The 22703-nt window shown below is 40.8% G+C and overlaps 1 long non-coding RNA gene across 1 annotated transcript in view; it reads left to right on the forward strand.

Annotated features, from left to right (window-relative positions):
- Positions 1-22703, forward strand: part of LOC139755947 (uncharacterized) — a 324536-nt gene that overhangs the window by 140368 nt on the left and 161465 nt on the right. Inside the window, exon 3 of the long non-coding RNA XR_011714221.1 lies at positions 9703-9731. This is a non-coding gene — a long non-coding RNA (uncharacterized lncRNA). The remainder of the gene's footprint in view (positions 1-9702; positions 9732-22703) is intronic.

Here is a 22703-nt window from a genome sequence, read left to right on the forward strand (position 1 = left end):
GCCAGCCAAAGGAAGAAAAAATTCCCCAATCTCTTAAAGTGTTTAGATAAATGTTTGGTCTAAAATGTTCACAGAGCAGATGGGAATAAAGCTATCGCTTTCATATTGCAGATACGAATGGCAGTCATAAATTGTTTCGCATCAGCTCGGCTAAATAGATTAAAAGCATTTACTTGGAAAGCCAGATTTATTGGTCTCTGTGCCGTAGTCCTAGTGCAGTACATGATGGTTACTGTATATACAAAGGCTCACGATATGTTGCATATGTTATCCCGAACGTGATTTCTGGACCATTGTTTATACACGTTATCCTTGGGACGTTGGCAGATGACTTAATGCAGTGTTTATATTCAGGCAGCAGAGAAAATGATACTGTACCCTGCTTGATGCTGGGAGAATGAACACTCCCATCACTGAAGACATTTCCATCTGTCATACTAATGGTCCACAATATTAATCGTATTTTCTTATCTTGGAGGAAATCTGGCATGTGTGTGTGTGTGTGTGTGTGTGTGTAACGACGATTCATATTGTGAGGGAAAGTTTCCCTGAAGCTAAACATGAGTCTTGAGGGGGAAATTAGGGGTTTGCTTCTGTAGTGACACGGGCGTGTGACACTGCTACAAAAATATATTTATGCATATTGCATTGTGACTGGTGGTACCGAATGCAGCAGTTAAAAGGGAGATTATAAATATAGTTTAAAACTGATGGTAGAGTCAAGTAGAACAAAATGAAAGAGAGTGAGAGAGAGAAAGAGAGTAAGTAGTGGAGGATTTCAAAATGCTTGTTTATCTTTGGTTTGAAAAGCGCACTTTTATATGAATATCTGTTTATTGTATATATGAATTTATATGTGTATGCAAAATAAAGAGAGTAGAGATCAGTTTATTGAATTCAGGAAGGCATTTGGCTGAATGAATTACGGCTGGGAAATATCAGAACTCTGAGGTTATATTGATAACCAGTTAATTAGTCACAACAGAGCTGAAGATTTAGGATGAGGCTGGATATCTCTACACAGTACAGGAAGTTTTACGAAGAAAACTCTCTTATTTTTACTTTAGGCATTGAGTGGTGATTGGCTAAAGATTACGTGATGAAAAGTTACACATTTGTAATGTTACAGTAATATTGCGGTTACCACACGTTATGTGTTCAGTGGTGAACACTGGATGGTGATTGTGTTCACGTTCATTGCGTTACGTTAATATAGTAGTTGACATTTAGATAACTAAGGGAAAAGTAAGTTATTTGCTTGCTTGGCTTTGCCCTTGTTCATAGTTTGTCTGTGTTGTTCACAATGCTAGGTATAGGCCTCTTCTTGCATCTGTGTGTAGGAGCACATGTTGGTGCACGGTGATTGTGGTGACGGACGTCGGTGAGTGGAGGCTGGGGGGTGAGAAGTGGTCTCGGTGAAGGTGGGTGATATGATGAGTACCCCACTGGTGCTGGTCTCCGTCAGCATCATAGCGTTTACATTGAATTCAATGATGATATGGTAAGGTTTTGGGTTTTCTCCGGATTCGTTTTTCACAGTTTCTTCGTTCCTCCTTTCTTATCCATGGTTTACATGTTCCTTGTTTTCATATACCTTGCAAATGCAAGCCGACTAGAGTTCTATCTTGGCCACTGCACATGTCGTAAATTTTGAGCTTCATGACATCTTTTATTGAACCATCCACAATAAATTCTTTGGAGCCTCGCACCATAAAGCCATGGTTCCTGGCTACTGCACTCGATTTCCCAATCTGTTACCAAAGAAATCGTTAAGGTTTGTGTAGTTTCCACGATTGTATCTCGTCTTTAGGTCTTGTCTGACAACTGCTCTTTTCATATCACTTTTTCCAACAGTTGTATCATCTATTGTCAATATTCATACTATTATGTGCGAAGATCTAGTAATGATAGAATGTTAGGCCCTCTCATCCTAGTATGCTCATCAGTATAGTTGTAAAGGAAAATTTCTTGTATACACTAAAACCTTCTCTCTCCATGACTCCCTATCACCATGAGATTTCTAAATTTCCCAGTCTTTCTCTTCATTATCAAACCCAGTCTTTCTCTTCATTATCAAAATTCCTCATTACCATTACTTTACTATTTCTGAGAAGTGAGTACTATACAGTTTTATCACCATCCTGCCTGCTTTTTCATTGTTGTCATTGTATATCTGTTCTGGATCGTGCAATTTTGGGAATCTTATAATAACGTAACGATGTAATACCTCCCTATAGTTACTTTTCCCATTATGTACCACCTGAATGGGCCATCCTCCACTATTTCTTGAAACTCAATTACTGTTTTCTCCACAGAGGGTCAGTTCTCCCTCTCCTTGCCTTATCTTTCCCTCTTTGCTATCATGTCCACCTCTGGAAAGAATGGTCGAGATCTTCTTAGTAAGCTTTGTCCAACAACATCAGATACACTTTCCATTATAAGTATGCACGTATGTATGAAGGTATGGGTGTTACCGGACTCCGCCTGCTCTCTGGTACACCACGAATGAAAAGTCACCTTGACGAGGCTGTCACCGTAAATGCAGATAGCTTTTAATTCCAAAGGAGTCCAGTCAGGGTATTGAGGGACGACTGAAACACACTATGTAAACATTTGACATGTTTACCAAATGGCGTCCTAGCTTCGTCTCTTCGATGTATATCAACTGTCTGTTATATTTCTCTCTTGTGTCTCCCTTGATGATGTGATTATTACACGAAAGTGCACTTGGGAACTTTTCGTGTTTCATTTTCCCCGTGGACTCATAGGAATATCTTGATCACGCGCAAAAATTGTGATCCTTTCCAATATGTGTATATGTATGTATGTTTGGTTTGTATGTAGGGTTGTATGTATGTTTGTACGTATATTTGGTTTGTACGCTTGTATGGAGGACTGGAGCCAGTTTAGAAAAATATAAGAATCCATCTACCTCCTTACTCAGTACTGTTGTCGCTTCTGATCGCAAAGTGTATTCCACACCTGGCTGTGTACACAGGAAGCGCTGGTCTGGGTGCAGCCTTAGTCCCACACCTGGCTATGTACAGATTAAACAGTACAGTAATTAGGAACAACTGGTTAATCAGGTGCAGCTGTGAGGTGAGTGCTGTCCTCAATTTCTGACAACAGTTCCTGGTAACCTTAATCTGATCAATGGACGTCATTAGCTCAAATAGAAAGAAAGGCGTCGGTCGCCCAGGCTCTACTGGAAGGGAAGTCATCATATAAACAGATCACCAGTATTCCAGTAATCATACTAATCCATTTACTCACTTAACAGCATCATGATGGGTCATCTTGATCACATTAACGTCAACAAAACAGGAACATGAAGCAAGTTCTCACAATAGGATAATATCATTACGTTTCTCATCACTAATGGTTCTATAGATTGAACAGTGTAAGAAGCCTCCATCAAGATTATGAGCTGAGTTAAGGAAATGTTCATCCTAAAGAACCATTTGTGAACAAAAAACTGTTGATATTATCCTGTAATGATAACATGCTTTATGTCTCTGTTTAGTTAAAACTTTTAATATTAATATAGTCTTCAGGAATATTTATACTTTCAAGGAAAGTCTTATTAGAAAGTTCAGAAGGATTGCATGCAGAGAGCGTCATCAGTTTTACATTGGTCAAGTTAGTAATGTTTTTAGTGTTAAGGTTAAACAACATAGAAATAGTGCTAGGCTGGTATGATCAAGATGGTTCATCTTCAGACATATTCATCGCCAGACTGATGAGAGCACTGCTAAGACTATCACATACAATATCTCAGTACAGGAGAGAAGTACTGTTGAATCTTGTCTGGTCAAACATGACAATGTGAATCAAAATGTTGGTCTACATCAATCAGATAACAATATAGGTGGGAAAATGTTTAACATTGCTTACCAGAACATAGATTGTCCATAGGTTATCGTGAACTGAGAGAGACGAGGTCGTCGAGGGTGACCTGTGCCCTAATCCTTCACTTGTTTCTTGATTCCTTCACCGACCCCGCCCAGTGGCGGCTGGTGTGTGTGTGTGTGTGTTTATGTGTGTGTGTGTATATATATATATATATATATATATATATATATATATATATATATATATATATATATATATATATATATATATATATATATATATATACCCCTATCCCCAGGGATAGGGATATATATATATATATATATATATATATATATATATATATATATATATATATATATATATATATATATATATATATATATATATATATCCCTATCCCTGGGGATAGGGGTGAAAGAATACTTCCCACGCATTCCTCGCGTGTCGTAGAAGGCGACTAGAGGGGACGGGAGCGGGGGGCCAGAAATCCTCCCCTCCTTGTATTTTTTAACTTTCTGAAATGGGAAACAGAAGAAGGAGTCACGCGGGCAGTGCTCATCCTCCTCGAAGGCTCAGACTGGGGTGTGTAAATGTGTGTGGATGTAACCAAGATGTGAAAAAAGGAGAGATAGGTAGTATGTTTGAGGAAAGGGACCTGGATGTTTTGGCTCTGAGTGAAACGAAGCTCAAGGGTAAAGGGGAAGAATGGTTTGGGAATGTCTTGGGAGTAAAGTCAGGGGTTAGTGAGAGGACAAGAGCAAGGGAAGGAGTAGCACTACTCCTGAAACAGGAGTTGTGGGAGTATGTGATAGAATGTAAGAAAGTAAATTCTCGATTAATATGGGTAAAACTGAAAGTTGATGGAGAGAGATGGGTGATTATTGGTGCATATGCACCTGGGCATGAGAAGAAAGATCATGAGAGGCAAGTGTTTTGGGAGCAGCTGAATGAGTGTGTTAGTAGTTTTGATGCACGAGACCGGGTTATAGTGATGGGTGATTTAAATGCAAAGGTGAGTAATGTGGCAGTTGAGGGAATAATTGGTATACATGGGGTGTTCAGTGTTGTAAATGGAAATGGTGAAGAGCTTGTAGATTTATGTGCTGAAAAAGGACTGGTGATTGGGAATACCTGGTTTAAAAAGCGAGATATACATAAGTGTACGTATGTAAGTAGGAGAGATGGCCAGAGAGCGTTATTGGATTACGTGTTAATTGATAGGCGCGCGAAAGAGAGACTTGTGGATGTTAATGTGCTGAGAGGTGCAACTGGAGGGATGTCTGATCATTATCTTGTGGAGGCTAAGGTGAAGATTTGTATGGGTTTTTAGAAAAGATGAGTAAATGTTGGGGTGAAGAGGGTGGTGAGAGTAAGTGAGCTTGGGAAGGAGACTTGTGTGAGGAAGTACCAGGAGAGACTGAGTACAGAATGGAAAAAGGTGAGAACAGTGGAAGTAAGGGGAGTGGGGGAGGAATGGGATGTATTTAGGGAATCAGTGATGGATTGCGCAAAAGATGCTTGTGGCATGAGAAGAGTGGGAGGTGGGTTGATTAGAAAGGGTATTGAGTGGTGGGATGAAGAAGTAAGATTATTAGTGAAAGAGAAGAGAGAGGCATTTGGACGATTTTTGCAGGGAAAAAATGCAATTGAGTGGGAGATGTATAAAAGAAAGAGACAGGAGGTCAAGAGAAAGGTGCAAGAGGTGAAAAAGAGGGCAAATGAGAGTTGGGGTGAGAGAGTATCATTAAATTTTAGGGAGAATAAAAAGACGTTTTAGAAGGAGGTAAATAAAGTGCGTAAGACAAGGGAGCAAATGGGAACTTCAGTGAAGGGCGCAAATGGGGAGGTGATAACAAGTAGTGGTGATGTGAGAAGGAGATGGAGTGAGTATTTTGAAGGTTTGTTGAATGTGTTTGATGATAGAGTGGCAGATATAGGGTGTTTTGGTCGGGGTGGTGTGCAAAGTGAGAGGGTTAGGGAAAATGATTTGGTAAACAGAGAAGAGGTAGTAAAAGCTTTGCGGAAGATGAAAGCCGGCAAAGCAGCAGGTTTGGATGGTATTGCAGTAGAATCTATTAAAAAAGGGGGTGACTGTATTGTTGACTGGTTGGTAAGGTTATTTAATATATGTATGACTCATGGTAAGGTGCCTGACGATTGGCGGAATGCGTGCATAGTGCCATTGTACAAAGGCAAAGGGGATAAGAGTGAGTGCTCGAATTACAGAGGTATAAGTTTGTTGAGTATTCCTGGTAAATCATATGGGAGGGTAATGATTGAGAGGGTGAAGGCATGTACAGAGCATCAGATTGGGGAAGAGCAGTGTGGTTTCAGAAGTGGTAGAGGATGTGTGGATCAGGTGTTTGCTTTGAAGAATGTATGTGAGAAATACTTAGAAAAGCAAATGGATTTGTATGTAGCATTTATGGATCTGGAGAAGGCATATGATAGAGTTGATAGAGATGCTCTGTGGAAGGTATTAAGAATATATGGTGTGGGAGGCAAGTTGTTAGAAGCAGTGAAAAGTTTTTATCGAGGATGCAAGGCATGTGTACGTGTAGGAAGAGAGGAAAGTGATTGGTTCTCAGTGAATGTAGGTTTGCGGCAAGGGTGTGTGATGTCTCCATGGTTGTTTAATTTGTTTATGGATGGGGTTGTTAGGGAGGTGAATGCAAGAGTTTTGGAAAGAGCGGCAAGTATGCAGTCTGTTGTGGATGAGAGAGCTTGGAAAGTGAGTCAGTTGTTGTTCGCTGATGATACAGCGCTGGTGGCTGATTCATGTGAGAAACTGCAGAAGCTGGTAACTGAGTTTGGTAAAGTGTGTAAAAGAAGAAAGTTAAGAGTAAATGTGAATAAGAGTAAGGTTATTAGGTACAGTAGGGTTGAGGGTCAAGTCAGTTGGGAGGTAAGTTTGAATGGAGAAAAACTGGAGGAAGTAAAGTGTTTTAGATATCTGGGAGTGGATCTGGCAGCGGATGGAACCATTTAAGCGGAAGTGGATCATAGGGTGGGGGAGGGGGCGAAAATCCTGGGAGCCTTGAAGAATGTGTGGAAGTCGAGAACATTATCTCGGAAAGCAAAAATGGGTATGTTTGAAGGAATAGTGGTTCCAACAATGTTGTATGGTTGCGAGGCGTGGGCTATGGATAGAGTTGTGCGCAGGAGGGTGGATGTGCTGGAAATGAGATGTTTGAGGACAATGTGTGGTGTGACGTGGTTTGATCGAGTAAGTAACGTAAGGGTAAGAGAGATGCGTGGAAATAAAAAGAGCGTGGTTGAGAGAGCAGAAGAGGGTGTTTTGAAATGTTTGGGCACATGGAGAGAATGAGTGAGGAAAGATTGACCAAGAGGATATATGTGTCGGAGGTGGAGGGAACGAGGAGAAGTGGGAGACCAAATTGGAGGTGGAATGATGGAGTGAAAAAGATTTTGTGTGATCGGGGCCTGAGCATGCAGGAGGGTGAAAGGCGTGCAAGGAATAGAGTGAATTGGATCGATGTGGTATACCGGGGTTGACGTGCTGTCAGTGGATTGAATCAGGGCATGTGAAGCGTCTGGGGTAAACCATGGAAAGCTTTGTAGGTATGAATATTTGCGTGTGTGGACGTGTATGTATATACATGTGTATGGGTGTGGGTTGGGCCATTTCTTTCGTCTGTTTCCTTGCGCTACCTCGCAAACGCGGGAGACAGCGACAAAGCAAAAAAAAAAAAAAATATATATATACTCTAGCCCAAGCCAGGCGCCCATTTCATTGACTAACCCCGATTGGAGGATCAGCAGCCGAGTTGACTATGGACCGACTGCTGTGACGAGGATTCGAACCTGTGCGCTCAACCTCGGTCTTTCCCTGAAGAGCCCTTGTACTCAGTTGTAGGTTTTTTGACCTGTCGAGAGGATGTAGATATTCAATGTGCTCTTATTCATGTACCACTTTGGTGCACGGGGGCTTCACAGGTACATGTATAAAGCATGCAGCATGTGGCCAAGATCTTACATCTCTTGTGGCAGAACCTTGCATGGTGCTGGCAAGCCTCACACTCAATGTTATTACACCAATCCCGTTCTTTATGAGTCCCGGCGAGGCTGGCTAATTGCCTGTAAATCTTTTCCTACGTTGCTGATTTTGTGGCCAAACGTTCTCACTTCGAGCCACAGTAATACCCCCTGGAACCTGCCTCACAATACTCTCGCTCTGGGTAAGTCGGATGTCTTTACTGCAGACCAATATCCTCCCCAGCTAGGGCCAGGATATTCTCCTTACTCACCACACACAGCGATATTCGCCACGCTGGGATCCAGCTATTATCATTACAAATAATAACACAATATTGTCTCACTTTGGTAATCTAGATATTCCCTTCAAAGCAAAGGGAAATTCACTCTAAACGCTAAATGAAAAAAAGACAGACACTGAAGAAAATGAATTTTTGAAAACCGTAAACGTTCCTTGATTCTCTCTCTCTCTCTCTCTCTCTCTCTCTCTCTCTCTCTCTCTCTCTCTCTCTCTCTCTCTCTCTCTCTCTCTCTCCATTCATTTCTCATCTCCTACATATAGATCCTCAGTAATATGTAAAGTTGGTAGCACCAACAGAAACCTACGGCCGCGTGAGCCTCTTTGACGGATCTTTACATCCGGTCACCTACAACCACTCGTGTCATCATACAGACCACCAGTTGTTCAATGCTACACAAAGGCCATAAGCAAAGTGTATATATATATATATATATATATATATATATATATATATATATATATATATATATATATATATATTATCCCTGGGGATAGGGGAGAAAGAATACTTCCCACGTATTCCCTGCGTGTCGTAGAAGGCGACTAAAAGGGAAGGGAGCGGGGGGCTGGAAATCCTCCCCTCTCGTTTTTTTTTTAATTTTCCAAAAGAAGGAACAGAGAAGGGGGCCAGGTGAGGATATTCCCTCAAAGGCCCAGTCCTCTGTTCTTAACGCTACCTCGCTATCGCGGGAAATGGCGAATAGTATGAAAAAAGAAAAAAAAAAATATATATATATATATATATATATATATATATATATATATATATATATATATATATATATATATATATATGTATATATATATATATATAGGAATATTGCAATCATTACTTATAAGACTGGCGAGACCAGTCCTTCTTAGATATTAAAAGGTTTCTGAATATATTATCGAAATTCTTCATCACTTATATGTATTGACTTCGCATTTATGTTCTTTAATGTACTGGTAGATATTATCTCATGGTGTGCATCAAGCCACAGGTAAAATATTCCATATAAGTTTGACTTAAGTAAAGTATCTGAAACTGTTGATCAGAGTAAGAGTTATGATATTGTATACTCAGACCTCATGAGCGTCTGCTTAGAAAATAGCAGCACACGGCATCGGGACTTATTTATTTTATTGGATTAGGGTGTGGCTCACTGACAGAAAACGGAGTGTATGCATCAACGGAGTTACATCAGACTAGGCAATGGAGCCAGTGGTGTTCCTCATGGGTCAGTCTTGGGACCGATCTTGTTCGTTATATATACTAACGATTTGGATATGGGAAATAACCAGCGACTTCACTAAATTTGCCGATGATACAAAAATAGGGGCCGTAATTAACTCCGATGAGAATTCAGGGAATTTGCAGAGGGGCTTAATAGATTATCAAAATGGGCGGGTACATGGAAAATAGAATCTAACACAGATGAATGCACAACACTTAGTGTGGTTGAAGACAGGAAAACTAATTACAAACAAGACAATATTACTATTGGTAAAACAGAATGCGAAAATTATTTAGGAGTACTGGATTGAATTTTTTTTCTTTCTTTTTTTAGGAACCAATGTTGCTGTGCAGTGGGATATGGTGAGTACTGAATTATGCTCTGTTGTGATTGCAGGATTACCCATTTATGATGTTTCTCTTCTTAGTACTATATCTTTTAAACTTTCTATCTGATCTTTATGTTATAAATGACGCATATGTTTAACCTACGCCATATGTTCCTCTCGAGGTACTGATGTACCGATATGACACCTGAGAAATCTCTGTTAGAAATGGCGTGCGTTTCAGGACTCTTTTGCTTGAAGCAGGTGTCGTTGTGTTAGCGCCGTGGGTCTATGTTAACAGCATCTGATAAGGAAACGTTCTTAGAAACGTACGACATTCTCAGATCACTTTCTAAAACGATAGACGTCATAGGTCATGGGTAACTTGTGAGAAAACTTAGTTAAGAGAGCTGGAGACCAAACCACGAGGGAACGTAAATACCAGTTTACATATATTTTCGTATATGATGAACAAGTCATGGGCTCCAGCTGCGGGAGCATGATAGGATCACAGTGGTATATCATATATCACAACCTTTCTGTTGTACACTAGCCACATCTGCGCCTGTTATTTCTTATTAGTTAGGATTAGTAACCTTATATATCAACATTTTCCTCTTCTACTTTCCAATACGAATCAGATGATATGTTTCAGTCGAACTTTTTATTAACTTTGAAAATTGGTTCTTTTTGGCTTAGTAGTGAAGCAAATAATATGTTGTAATCTAGCTTTTGTGCACATTTGGAAATTCGACCCCGTTTTACATGTTTTATTTACACTTGCAAGCACTCACAACCTTGTGTCACTATTTACTTAAACTTTTGTCGCCATTCACTTATACTTTTCAATACGAGTCGTATGCTGAATTTCAATCTTGATATCACATTACCTTTGCAAATTGTCTCACTTTACCAGATTGTATATTTTCCAGAAAAAAAGTAGGGGACTGAACCCCAGAAATCGAACATGGCCTTTGTTTTGTTACAACCATCAACATCTTCAAATTTACAACAATCGGGCAATGGGAACTAAAGTTCACTGGATGAAACCATAGTTCATAAAGTCCACTGAATTTGTGTATGCGATTAGGTGCGGAGAATGCAGGGCAATTGAACAGTAAGTGTTCATTGTCTTTGTTTTAGAAGATACATCGTAGGTATGACATGATGAAGTGGTGTTGATAGTGGCGACAGGATGGGTAATGGGGAACGTACATGGTAAAATGCGATGCACGTTTTTCTGTTGAGTGTTGCATCTGATGGAGGTATGTGTGGAGTGTTACATCTGGTGGGTGTACGTGTGCAGTGTTACATCTGGTGGGTGTACGTGTGCAGTGTTACATCTGGTGGGTGTAAGTGTGGAGTGTTACATCTAGTGGGTGTATGTGTGAAGTGTTACATCTGGTGAGTGTATGTGTGAAGTGTTACATCTGGTGGGTGTATGTGTGAAGTGTTACATCTGGTGGGTGTATGTGTGGAGTGTTACATCGGGTGGGTGTATGTGTGAAGTGTTACATCTGGTGTGTGTATGTGTGAAGTGTTACATCTGGTGGGTGTATGTGTGGAGTGTTACATCGGGTGGGTGTATGTGTGGAGTGTTACATCGGGTGGGTGTATGTGTGAAGTGTTACATCTTATGTGTGTATGTGTAATAGAGTAGAGTTTAAGACTGTTGGGAGAGTGCATGTTTAGTTCTTGACGAGTTGTTTCTGATGAGTATGTGTTTTATCAGCGTTACATATCTGAGGAGTTTAGGGGGATCTGTGATTAGAGGTTGCTGAAGTGTGAGGCAGGAATGATCATTTCATTTCTACTTGGTGACTGATGGTTAGATATGGAGTGGTTTGGGTGGGAGGAATTGGTTTGTTGCTGTCTGAGTTCCTTTGTATTCCTTTGTATGTGTAAAAGACGGAATATCGTAAGGAAAGTAGCTGAACACGCATCTCGCTACACAGGCCAATCACCCTTGCAAAACCCCACTTGACCACAAGACACCTCCCACTCTCCCTCTAACAATTGACCATGGACATATTATAGTCTTTACTTTATCATGGAGGTAAGAGGGTGTACAGAGCTGTGTGCTTGTGTTGGGAGTTGGAACTCTGTGAATTGTTTACGCCTGATGAAATGGATTTCCTCCGTGAAACGTGTAACGTACTGCAAAGTTTTAGTAAAGTAAGTTATTTGAACTCCTGCTGAAGTGTGGTGATGCTGTTTTCTGCGGGGCGGGGTGCCACCGAGGATGGATAAAGGCGAGCAAGTAAGAATATATATATATATATATATATATATATATATATATATATATATATATATATATATATATATATATATATGCATATGTGTGTGTGTGTCTGTGTCTGTGTGTGTGTATAGAGAAAGAGGGGAGCAAGTATGCAGTCTGTTGTAGATGAGAAAGCTTGGGAAGTGAGTTAGTTGTTGTTCGCTGATGATACAGCGCTGGTGGCTGATTCGGGTGAGAAACTGCAGAAGTTGGTGACTGAGTTTGGTAAAGTGTGTGAAAGAAGAAAGTTGAGAGTAAATGTGAATAAGAGCAAGGTTATTAGGTTCAGTAGGGTTGAGGGTCAAGTTAATTGGGAGGTAAGTTTGAACTGAGAAAAAAAAGTGTTTTAGATATCTAGGAGTGGACTTAGCAACGGATGGAACCATGGAAGTGGAATTGAGTCACAGGGTAGGGTAGGGGGTAAAGGTTTTGGGAGCGTTGAAGTATGTGTGGAAGGCAAGAACGTTATCTCGGAGTGCAAAAATAGGAATGTTTGAAGGAATAGGGGTTCCAACAATCTTATATGGTTGCGAGGTATGGGCTATAGATAGGGTTGTGCAGAAAAGGGTGGATGTGTTGGAAATGAAATGTCTGAGGACATTATGTGGTGTGAGGTGGTTTGATCGAGTAAGTAATGGAAGGGTAAGAGAGATTTGTGGTAATAAAAAGAGTGTGGTTGAGAGAGCAGAATAGGGTGTGTTGAAATGTTTGGACACATGGAAAGAATGAGTGAGAAAAGATTAACAAAGAGCATATATGTGCCAGCGGTGGAGGGAAGAAGGAGAAGCGGGAGACCAAATTAGAGGTGGAAGGATGGAGTGAAAAAGATTTTGAGTGATCGGGGCCTGAATATACAGGAGGGTGAATTGCATGCAAGGAATAGAGTGAATTGGAACGATGTGGTATACCGGGGTTGACGTGCTGTCAATGGATTGAACCAAGGCATGTGAAGCGTCTGGGGTAAACCAGGGAAAGGTATGTGGGGCCTGGATGTGGAAAAGAAGCTGTGTTTTCGGTACATTGCACATGATAGCTAGAGACTGAGTGCGAACATATGAGGCCTTTTTTGTTTTCTCCTGGCGCTACCTCGTTGGGAGATGCTATTTCATGTGTGGTGGGGTGGCGGCGAGAATGGATGAAGGCAGCATGTATGAATATGTACATGTGTATACATATATATGTTTGTGTATGTATATGTATGTATACGAAGAAATGTATAGATATGTATATGTGCGTGTGAGGGCGTTTATGTATATACATGTGTATGTGGGTGGATTGGGCCATACTTTCGTTTGTTTCCTTGTGCTACTTCGCTGACGCGGGAGACAGCGACAAAGTATGATAATGATATATATATATATATATATATATATATATATATACATATATATATATATATATATATATATATATATATGTATATATATATATATATATTTAAAAAAGGGGACACAAAAGGAGTCATGCGGGGAGTGCTCATCCTCCCCGAAGGCTCAGATTAGGTAGTATGTTTGAGGACAGTAACCTGGATGTTTTGGCTCTGAGTAAAACGTAGCGCAAGGGTAAAGGGGAAGAGTGGTTTGGGAATGTCTTGGGAGTAAGGTTAGTAGTTGGTGAAAGGACAAGAGCAAAATAAGGTGTAGCACTTCTCCTGAAACAGGAGTTGTGGGAGTGTGTGATAGAGTGTAAGAAAGTAAGCTCCAGATTGGTATGGGTAAGACTAAAAGTGGATGGAGAGAGATGGGTGATTATTTGTGAATATGCACCTGGTCATGAGAAGAATGATCATGAGAGTCAAGTGTTTTGGGACCAGCTGAGTGAGTGTGTTAGCAGTTTTGATGCACGAGACCGGGTTATAGTAATGGGTGATTTGAATGCAAAGGTGAGAGTATAATTGATGTACATGGGGTGTTCAGTGTTGTAAATGGAAATGGTGAAAAACTTGTAGATTTATGTGCTGAAAAAGGACTGGTGATTGCGAATACCTGGCTCAAAAAGAGAGATATACATAAGTATACGTATGTAAGTAGGATAGATGGCCAGAGAGCATTATTGGACTACGTGTTAATTGATAGGCGCGTGAAAGAGAGACTTTTGGATGTTAATGTGCTGAGAGGGGCAACTGGAGGAATATCTGATCATTATCTTGAGTGAGGAAGTATCGGGGGAGATTGAGTGCAGAATGGAAAAAGGCGAGGGCAAATGTCGTAAAGGGAATGGGGGAGGAATGTGATGCATTTAGGGAAGCAGTGATGGCTTGCGCAAATGATGCTTGTGGCATGAGAAAGGTGGGAGGTCAGCAGAGTAGAAAGGGTAGTGAGAGGTGGGATGAAGAAGTATGATTGTTGCCAAGTGAAAGAGAAGGAAGAGGCGTTTGGACGATTTTTGCAGGGAAGTAGTGCGAATGACTGAGAAATGTATAAAAGAAAGAGGCAGGAGGTCAAGAGAAAGGTGCAAGAGGTTAAAAGAAGGCAAATCAGAGTTGGGGTGAGACAGTATCATTAAATTTTAGGGAGAATAAAAAGATGTTTTGAAAGGAGGTAAATATAGTGTGCAAGACAAGAACAAATGGGAACATCGGTGAAGGGGCTAATGGGGATGTAATAACAAGTACTGGTGAAGTGAGAAGGAGATGGAGTGAGTATTTTGAAGGTTTGTTAAATGTGTTAGATGATAGAGTGGCAGATATAGGGTGTTTTGGTCGAGGGGGTGTGCGAAGTGAGAGGGTTTGGGAGAATGGTTTGATAAACAAAGAAGCGGTAGTGAAAGCTTTGCGGAAGATGAAAACTGACAAGGCGGTGGGATTGGATGGTATTGCAGTGGAAAAATTGTGATGGATGTGTTGTTGACTGGTTGGTAAGGATGTTCAATGTATGTATGGTTCATGGTGAAGTGCCTGATAGAGGATGTGTGGATCAGGTGTTTGAAGAATGTTTATTAGAAATACTTAGAAAGACAGATGGATTTGTATGTAGCATTTATGGATCTGGAGAAGACTTATGAAAGAATTGATACAGATGCTCTGTAGAATGTACTAAGAGTATATGGTGAGGGAGGTAAGTTGCTAGAAACAGTGAAAAGTTTTTATCAAGGATGTAAGGCATGTGTACGAGTAAGAAGAGAGAAAAGTGATTGGTTCCCAGTGAATGTCGGTTTGCGGCAGTGGTGCGTGATGTCTCCATGGTTGTCTAATTTGTTTATGGATGGGATGGTTAGGGAGGTAACTGCAGGAGTTTTGGAGAGAGGGGCAAGTATGCAGTTTGTTGTGGATGATATCGCTTGGGAAGTGAGTCAGTTGTTGTTCGCTGATGATACAGCGCTGATGGCTGATTCGAGTGAGAAACTGCAAAAGCTGGTGACTGAGTTTGGTAAAGTGTGTGAAAGAAGAAAGCTGAGAGTAAAAGGTTATTAGGTACAGCAGGGTTGAGGGACCAGTCAATTGGGAGGTACGTTTGAATGGAGAAAAACTGGAGGAAGTGAAGTGTTTCAGATATCTAGGAGCGGTTTTGGCAGTGAATGGAACCATAGAAGCGGAAGTAAGTCATAGGGTGGGGGAGGGGGTCGAAAGTATTGAGAGCGTTGAAAAATGTGTGGAAATCGAGAACGTTATCTTGGAGAGGGTATGTTTGAAGGAATAGAGGTTCCAACAATGTTATATGGTTGCGAGGCGTGGGCTATAGATAGAGTTGTGCGGAGGAGGGTGGATGTGCTGGAAATGAGATGTTTGAGAACAATATGTGGTGTGAAGTGGTTTGATCGAGTAAGTAATGAAAGGGTAAGAGAGATGTGTGGTGATAAGAAGAGTATGGTTGAGAGAGCAGAAGAGGGTGTTTTGAAATGGTTTGGTCGCATGGAGAGAATGAGTGAGGAAAGGTTGACAAAGAGGATATATGTGTCAGAGGTGGAGGGAACGAGAAGTGGGAGACCAAATTGGAGGTGGAAAGATGAAGTGAAAAAGATTCTGAGTGATCGGGGCCTGAACATGCAGGGGGGTGAAAGGCTTGCAAGGAATTGAGTAAATTGGAACGCTGTGGTATACCGGGGTCGACGTGCTGTCAACGGATTAAACCAGGGCATGTAAAGAGTCTGGGGTAAACCGTGGAAAGTTTTGTGGGGCCTGGGTGTGGAAAGGGAGCTGTGGTTTAGGTGCATTATACATGACAGCTAGAGACTGAGTGTGAACGAATGTGGCCTTTGTGTCTTTTCCTAGCGCTACCACGCGCACATGCGGGGGGAGGGGGTTGTCATTTCATATATATATATATATATATATATATATATATATATATATATATATATATATATCATCCCTGGGGATAGGGGAGAAAGAATACTTCCCACGTATTCCCTGCGCGTCGTAGAAGGCGACTAAAAGGGGAGGGAGCGGGGGCCTGGAAATCCTCCCCTCTCGTTTTTTTTTTTAATTTTCCAAAAGAAGGAACGGAGAAGGGGGCCAGCTGAGGATATTCCCTCAAAGGCCCAGTCCTCTGTTCTTAACGCTACCTCGCTAACATGTGAAATGGCGAATAGTTTTAAAGAAAAAGATGTGTATATATATATATATATATGTTGAGATGTATAGGTATGTATATGTGCGTGTGTGGTGTGTATGTATATACATGTGTATGTGGGTGGGTTAGGCCATTCTTTCGTCTGTTTCCTTGCGCTACCTCACTAACGCTTGAGACAGCGACAAAGTATAAAAGATAGATATAAATACATAGATAGATAGATAGATAGATAGATAGATAGATTGATTGATAGATAGGTGGCTTAAGCTTACACTGCAAGCTTAATATTACCTTTGATGGGGTTTTATCTTCGTCAGCTGACGAAAGACTATACGGTCTCGTCGGTAAGATTCCTCCCTTCAAAGGAGTCCAACCTGTTCCTGCTAATTACTGTATCGCAGTCTTGGAATTGTAGGATCACTGAGGTTCCTGGGTTCCTGAGGTTATATGATGATGCTATATTTTGATGGCAGTGGCTTCATATGGCGAATCTAATCCCAGTGGATCAAGGTACCAGGTCACTGTAATGTCTCTGAACTGTAGTAAATGAAGGATTGAGGCCAGAGCATCACAGAGATCGTTAATCCTAATTGAATCAAATTCATTGAAACCCATGTGGCCGTATCAGACAACAGTAATCAAGGTATGGGGACTGGTGTGTGCAGAGCAGGAGGGCACAGTAAACACTGGTGTAAACAAGTGTATCTGTTGGATGAAGTGGACAGTAAACAGTTCCTGGAGAGATGTAAGGATAGAGGAAGCAGAGGAAATGACATTGATAGGGAGCGAGAAACGTATCAAAATAGACGTAAAGAGGCACTTTTATAACATGAGTGGAAGAAATATGGAACAAGAGTGACAGAAGACATGATTAAGGGGGACAATATAATTGTTTAAAGGGTTGTATGACAGGGAATGTTTAAGAGATGGGGCCCCACAAGTGTAAAACTTACTCCCCATACTGTATAAATAGATGGTTACTGTAAGAGATAATTTATATATATATATATATATATATATATATATATATATATATATATATATATATATATATATTTATATATATAAATTTATATATATATATATTTATATATATATATGTATATATATATATGTATATATATATATATATATATATATATATATATATATATATATATATATATATATACATATATATGTGTGTCTCTGTGTGTGTGTGTGTGTGTGTGTGTGTGTGTGTGTGTGTGAAAACTAGGAAATAAAAAGAAAATGCTCTCTCAATCCACCTACGTCAAGTAGAGGTACCTGGTCTCCTCAGGAAGTTAGAAAAATCGCAGCCCCACACACAACTAACCTAACTTCAGTTAAAATCTAACTTGCAACACTGCGAAGTTAGATTAAAAAAGAGATAAATGACGTGATCAGTTTTAACATTACTGAAGGACTCAGTTTTCTATATCATATCAGTCTATGCACTGGCAGCTAATATAAACTTAGCTTTTGTCACTGAATATGTAGAAAATAAGTGAGGAGAGAATGACAAAATGGATATACGTGTCAGTAGTGGAGAGGACAAGAAGAAGAAGCTACCAAATTGGAAAGGGAAGGATGGAGTGAAAAGGATTCAAAATGTACGGGGCCGGAACATGCAGGAGGGCGAAAGGCTTGCAAAAGATAGAGTGAACTGGAGAGATGTATACAGGGGGCGACATTCTGTTAATAGACTGAACTAGGACATATGAAGCAGCTGGGGGAAACCACGGAAGGGTTTGTGGGACCTGGTTGTGAATAAGGGGCTGTGGTTTTTAGCGTTATACATGACTTCTTTAGAAAAGATGTGAGCGAATAAGGGTTTTCCCTAGTCTGTTTCTAGCGCTATCTTTATAACGCGGGAAACAGCGAGCAGATATGAAGGAAAGTAAGATTAATGAATGAAACATAGCAGAATATAACATTCCCTTAAGCATGACAGACAGCAGTATATTGGACAGTATAATTCAATAATACACATTCTGGGCAGTGTAAATAAGCGTAGCACGTACCATCTGTATAAGAGTAATTAGATAAGTTACTTAAGCTTCTAGATCAAAGTAATTAGATAAATTGATTAGCTCCTAGATAAGAGTAATTAGAAAAATTACTTAGTTCTAAAATCAGAGTGATTAAATACATACTCCTTGCTTCTAAATCAAAGTAATTAATCAGGTTACCTCCTGAATCAGAGTAATTAGATGAGTTACTCAGCCTCGAGGTAAGAGTAATCTAATCGCACTTTCACTGGGTATACTAAGCCAGGAATATGACTTTCAAGACGCCGTAGCGAGGAGCATACAAGGTGACGTAGATAGTGAATATAGGGCGATGGGCAACTTGCGCGCAGATAAACTAAACATTACTTGTTCAATCAATAAAGTTACTGATTCTAGATGGGGGAAACATGATGTCAGTATAACGTAAGTAGAACAGAGAACTCCCATAGGTAGGCCTACAGTGTTACTATCCTTCATTGTGCTCACAATCTTGCTCAAAATCGGCGTGAAGTGTTTGGGCCCACGGCGATTGAAATTTCAGGCTTCCATGGTATGACCTCATTTAAGACTCGGGGTTCGAACGTCGCACAACGTCACGTTGCTGAAGATAAGGTAGTAGTGGCAGCAGACTCTCCTGTGCCTTGGCTACAGCCGGATAGAGCGAGACGGCGCCAACTGACCGCCAGGAAAACGGTTGACAGGCGACGGGTGAAGAGTGGAGGTGATGAGTAGCGTGGAACAGCCGAAGATAATTCAGGCCGGTTTACTCCACCGTTGATCGTCTATATATATATATATATATATATATATATATATATATATATATATATATATATATATATATATATATACATATATATATCTTTCATACTATTCGCCATTTCCCGCGTTAGCGAGGTAACGTTAAGAACAGAGGACTGGGCCTTTGAGGGAATATCTTCACCTGGCCCCCTTCTCAGTTCCCTCTTTTGGAAAATTAAGAAAAAACGAGAGGGGAGAATTTCCAGCCCCCCGCTCCCTTCCCTTTTAGTCGCCTTCTACGACACGCAGGGAATACGTAGGAAGTACTCTTTCTCCCCTATCCCCAGGATGATATATATATATATATATATATATATATATATATATATATATATATATATATATATATATATATATATATAATGTTTCCTGTGAAGAGTGTGCAGAGCTTTACATTACTCACACTGATAACATTCTTTGTACCTAGGTTAAACTACAGTAGAATAGTGACAAATATGGTTAAGAATCCACTGCACTGTTTGTCCGCCTCAAATACTATGGTGATCAAATTGTGTTAACTGTGTTAAAATTATTACATACAATAACTCAGTAATGGATAGAAATAATGTTGAGTCGTTTCAAAATGGTTTGTTCAAATCAGATAACTTTATAAGTGAAAAAGAATTTATATATGTTTCCCAGGAGTTGGTTAACCTGAAGTTGTAACTTGAGAGAAGTGAGGTGGTCGAGGATGATCTGTCTTCCTAATCCCTTCACCTGTTTCTTAATTCCTTCACCGACTCCGCCCAGTGGAGGCTGGTCTATTAGATTCTGGTTCTATCTGTACTCAGTAATTATACGAAAGCGCTTGACACCATATCCTCCGTATATATATATATGTATATATATATATATATATACATATATATATATATATATATATATATATATATATATATATTTTTTTTTTTTTTTTTTTTTTTTTTTTGCTTTGTCGCTGTCTCCCGCGTTTGCGAGGTAGCGCAAGGAAACAGACGAAAGAAATGGCCCAACCCCCCCCATACACATGTATATACATACGTCCACACACGCAAAATATACATACCTACACAGCTTTCCATGGTTTACCCCAGACGCTTCACATGCCCTGCTTTAATCCACTGACAGCACGTCAACCCCGGTATACCACATCACTCCAATTCACTCTATTCCTTGCCCTCCTTTCACCCTCCTGCATGTTCAGGCCCCGATCACACAAAATCTTTTTCACTCCATCTTTCCACCTCCAATTTGGTCTCCCTCTTCTCCTCGTTCCCTCCACCTCCGACACATATATCCTCTTGGTCAATCTTTCCTCACTCATTCTCTCCATGTGCCCAAACCATTTCAAAACACCCTCTTCTGCTCTCTCAACCACGCTCTTTTTATTTCCACACATCTCTCTTACCCTTACGTTACTTACTCGATCAAACCACCTCACACCACACATTGTCCTCAAACATCTCATTTCCAGCACATCCATCCTCCTGCGCACAACTCTATCCATAGCCCACGCCTCGCAACCATACAACATTGTTGGAACCACTATTCCTTCAAACATACTCATTTTTGCTTTCCGAGATAATGTTCTCGACTTCCACACATTCTTCAAGGCTCCCAGAATTTTCGCCCCCTCCCCCACCCTATGATCCACTTCCGCTTCCATGGTTCCATCCGCTGCCAGATCCACTCCCAGATATCTAAAACACTTCACTTCCTCCAGTTTTTCTCCATTCAAACTCACCTCCCAATTGACTTGACCCTCAACCCTACTGTACCTAATAACCTTGCTCTTATTCACATTTACTCTTAACTTTCTTCTTTCACACACTTTACCAAACTCAGTCACCAGCTTCTGCAGTTTCTCACATGAATCAGCCACCAGCGCTGTATCATCAGCGAACAACAACTGACTCACTTCCCAAGCTCTCTCATCCCCAACAGACTTCATACTTGCCCCTCTTTCCATATATATACTTGCTGCCTTCATCCATTCTCGTCTCCACCCCGCAACACATGAAATGGCACCCCCTCCCTCCGCGCGCGCGCGAGGTACCGCTAGGAAAGGACAACGAGGCCACATTCGTTCACACTCAGTCTCTAGCTGTCATGTGTAATGCACCGAAACCACAGCTCCCTTTCCACATTCAGGCCCCACAAAACTTTCCATGGTTTACCCCAGACGATTTATATGCCCTGGTTCAGTCAACTGACAGCTCGTCGACCCTGGTATATCACATCGTTCCAATTCACTCTATTCCTTACACGCCTTTCACCATCCTGTATGTTTTGAACCCGATCGCTCAAAATCTTTTTCACTCCATCCTTCTACCTCTAATCTGGTCTCCCACTTCTCGTTCCCTCTACCTCTGACACATATCTCCTCTTTGTTAATCTTTCCTCTTTCAGTCTCTCAGTGTGACAAAACCATTTCAATACACCATCTTCTTCTCTCTCAACCACACTCTTTGTATATTACCACACATCTCTCTTACCCTTTCATTACTTGATCAAACCACCTCACACCATATATTGTCCTCAAACATCTCATATCCAACACATCCACCCTCCTCCGCACAACTCTATCTATAGACCACGCCTCTCAACCATATAACATTGTTGGAACCACCATTCCTTCAAACATACCCATTTTTGCTCTCCGAGATAACGTTCTCACCTTCCACACATTCTTCAACGCTCCCAGAACTTTCGACCCCTCCCCCACCCCGTGACTCACTTCCGCTTCCATGGTTCCATCCGCTGCTAAATCGACTTCCAGATACCTAAATCACTTCACTTCCTTCAGTTTTTCTCCATTCAAACTTACCTCCCAATTGATTTATCCCTCAACCCTACTGAAGCTAATAACCTTGCTCTTATTCACATTTACTCTCAGCTTCCTTCTTTCACACACTTTACCAAACTCAGTCACCAACTTCTGCAGTTTCTCACCCGAATCAGCCACCACCGATGTATCATCAGCGAACAACAACTGACTCACTTCTCAGGCACTTTGCATGCATTCCGCCAATCCTCAAGCACTTCACCATGATCCATACATAAATTAGATATCCCTACCAACCAATCAACAACACAGTCACCCTCTTTTTATAAATTCAACTGCAATACCATCCAAACCCGCCGCCTTGCCGGCTTTAGTCTTCCGCAAAGCTTTCACTACCTCTTCTCTGATCACCAAACCATTCTCCCTGACCCTCTCACTTCGCACAGCGCCCCAACCAAAACACCTCATATCATCAAACACATTCAACAAACCTTCAAAATATTCACTTCTCACTTTGTGTTCCCGCCTTTAACGAAGTCATAAGATTTAGGCGAGGCCTTTTGGGAGTCTACCATTTATGGCGTGTATGGAAGACCACTGAATGCAGTTAAGAGTAGGCGTAATGGAAGTGGTGCTT

The sequence above is a fragment of the Panulirus ornatus genome, chromosome 20, assembly GCF_036320965.1.
Source record: "Panulirus ornatus isolate Po-2019 chromosome 20, ASM3632096v1, whole genome shotgun sequence".
Classification (NCBI taxonomy): domain Eukaryota; kingdom Metazoa; phylum Arthropoda; class Malacostraca; order Decapoda; family Palinuridae; genus Panulirus; species Panulirus ornatus.